Source organism: Propithecus coquereli, unplaced genomic scaffold, assembly GCF_000956105.1.
Source record: "Propithecus coquereli isolate 6110/MARCELLA unplaced genomic scaffold, Pcoq_1.0 Scaffold371, whole genome shotgun sequence".
In the NCBI taxonomy this organism is placed as follows: Eukaryota; Metazoa; Chordata; class Mammalia; order Primates; family Indriidae; genus Propithecus; species Propithecus coquereli.
The window spans coordinates 1609160-1612093 of record NW_012149408.1 but is presented as its reverse complement, the minus strand read 5'-3'; the positions used below and the strand labels follow the sequence as shown (position 1 = coordinate 1612093).

At 36.0% G+C, this 2934-nt stretch overlaps 1 protein-coding gene across 1 annotated transcript in view; it reads right to left on the bottom strand.

The window, feature by feature from the left end:
* ICE1 (interactor of little elongation complex ELL subunit 1) overlaps window positions 1-2934 on the bottom strand; it is an 88694-nt gene that overhangs the window by 63099 nt on the left and 22661 nt on the right. The gene's annotated exons all lie outside the window — the stretch shown is intronic.

Below are 2934 nucleotides of genomic sequence, written 5' to 3'. Positions count from 1 at the left end.
AAAAATCATTCTTAATTTTTTTTGTTACCTTTCAGAACTGTTACTGCATTTGTAAATCATTTGGATATATTCAATTTACCAATTCTCTACTGAAGGACATTTAGGTCCTTTTTCAGTCTTTACTAAGAGCATGCAATGATTTCCTTGCCCATTCCTTTGCAAGACATTTCTATTTTTCTTTAGAATAAAATCCAAATAGTGGTATTGCTGGACCAGACAATGTACTGAGATGTTTAATGCTGACACTTAGCAGTAGGCTGCCCTCCGGAGAAGTTCAGCCGCCCACACCCACATCTCATGCTTCCGGCAACTTCACCAGCTCTCTGCATTAGTGATAGCTGTGATCTTTGATAATCTTAGAGATAATTTTCATTAATATTTATTAGTGATATTGAGACATCTTCCATATCTGTTCTGGTCCTTCATGTTCTTTTCTTTTATTAATAGCCTGTTGTTACCATTTGCTCATTGTACACATGTAGTTGCACTTTTCTTATGAGCCCTACCTAATATTTGAGACATAGTAACCTCTCATCAGATGTTATAAATATATACTTGTTTGGATCCTTAAAATATACCCACACATACATACAAAAGTTTTAAAGATTTATATAGCTGAATATGTCTTTTTTTAAATCTTTGTTTTCCGCCATAAAATTTAGAAGGTTCTATCCCACCCCAGGATGGTAAAAGGAAAGGATTCTTCTATATGTTATTCCAGTACTTTTATGCTCTTAACTTCTTGTGTTTATATCTTTAACTCTTTTGGAATTTAGTCTTATGTATTGTATGATACATACAGAGACTTTAAAAAAAATTGTAAATCAAAAAGGCAACAAATGGACTACTCAATAGCATTAGTGCATTTGGCTTTCCATATTTAAAACAAATCTTTCATAAAACAAAAATAAATTCTACAGCCTACAGTGATAAAGCTTTAATACTATCAGGCAAAATACAGGATAATATCTTTACAATTTCAAGGTAGACAAGGATTTTTAAAATTATACACCAAAGCACAAGTGTGTTGTGGTATTTAGCTGTGTCAAAATTTTAACTTTTACATGGCACTTGACATTATGAAGTCAATATGACAGTCTTGAGGGAATTATTTAAAAGAAACAATCCATAATATATAAGCAACTCTCACAAATTAATTTTCAGAAGGGAAGTATAGGAAGTAGGGGAAAAAAGGAAAAAATATAAACTGTCAATTCACAGATTAAAAATCTGGAATAGTCAATACACATAAAAGAAAGCACAATCTTCACCTCCCACAGTCAGCAGCACAAGTCTATTGCGTGACGATAAGAAAGCTCACTACACAACACACAGTGTGAGCAATTAAAAATCACAAAACATAGCATTATACAGGAAAAAACAAAAAAGAACACTTCTTAGTTACCCTACAGCATTCCAGTCCCTACCTAACATTATTTCCTGAGGCCCAGCTGCATGTCAGCTCAAATTTGGTCAGATACTGTAGTATCTTTGGTCAGATACTGTAATACCCTACTAAAACATTTTTTTCCTCCCCCAATCAGGTTTGTATGTCACTTACGTTGGTTGAAACCAAGGTCTCTAAATAATAAACGTTAGAATTGTGAAAGTTAGCAGCATATGCCTGGGTGGAGGGCACTTAGGGTCTTCTGATGGACATACATTCATGCACGTGTCGGGTTCTGTGGAATGAAGTGGGTTCAAGGTGTTCTTCCTCTCCAGGAAATATTAAGGGTTGCTTCCTTGATTATTGCTTTTCTTCCAGCAGCCCTGCTCTCTTCTTCTGGAACTTCTATTATATTGCCTATTGGAAAGCTTAGATTTATTCTCAATTATCTCTTCTTTTCTTTCAAAACTACCAACTCTTGTTCTTCTTTGCCTTCTGGGTGATTCCCTCAGGCTATACTTACTCACTAACACAATTCCCAGAGTAGCCCATTTTCTTACTCAAGACATTTTATTCCCATTTACTCTTTTCCTGTGGCAGACTGCTCCAATTTTATCCATACAGTATCCTTCTGAACTGTCCCTGTGAATACTGCTCCCACGTTCCCTTCTTTCTTAGGGAAATGGAATCAACACTGGCTGGGCACACAGGGCAAGGGGCAAGTCACTAGACCTAGAGGTTGAGAGGGGGTGAACAGATGGCCAATGTAGCTGGGAAAATGGTTGTGCCAGGCAATTAAGTAAAATATATGGATAATATAGCAAATAAGTAAATACACAGATGATAATGCAGTAAGTAGACTGTGGGGAGACGGCCACACTCCCAGCAAAAAATCGGGTCCCTTAGGTAGGGGTGGTTGTAAAGGATAAGAAAATAATAGAAAATGGAAAATAATGGAAATAAAAGAATACACAGAGACGAAGGTATAGTTTTATAGATTTATAAAGATTATAGGCCAAGCGGGATACTCAGGGGGCCTTCGATCTCTCCATCAATCAGGAAATGCCAAGAGTAAAGTTTTATATGGGCATTCATAGGTACAGTGATTGGCTGTCAGGGGTAACAGATTTACATAACAACAGGTAGTTTTTCCTAGGTTAAAAGTTTTTTAAAAGGCTTTTTCAGATCCCTTAACTAACTTTATCTGTGTGAACAAATGGTTACAAAATCTTTTAAGGACTAATTTTTAAGTTCTAAGGTAAATTTATCACTTAACAGAAGGGTTAAACAGAGACATAGTGGCTCCATATTTTTTTTTATCAAGTTATTGTGTATTGAGACAGGTAGTCAGGAGTCTAAGTAGGAACTGTCCCTTGGGCTAATTGTTCTTAGCCACAGGTGTCTCTGTCTGTCGGGCGGGCATTTTTTGATCAGCTCTCATCCTGTGGCTCTTAGCAGATCTGTTTTCCTTTTCTTTTTTTTTTCTTTTTTTAATTTTTATTTCAGCATATTATGGGGGTACAGATGATTAGGTTACGTATGATGCC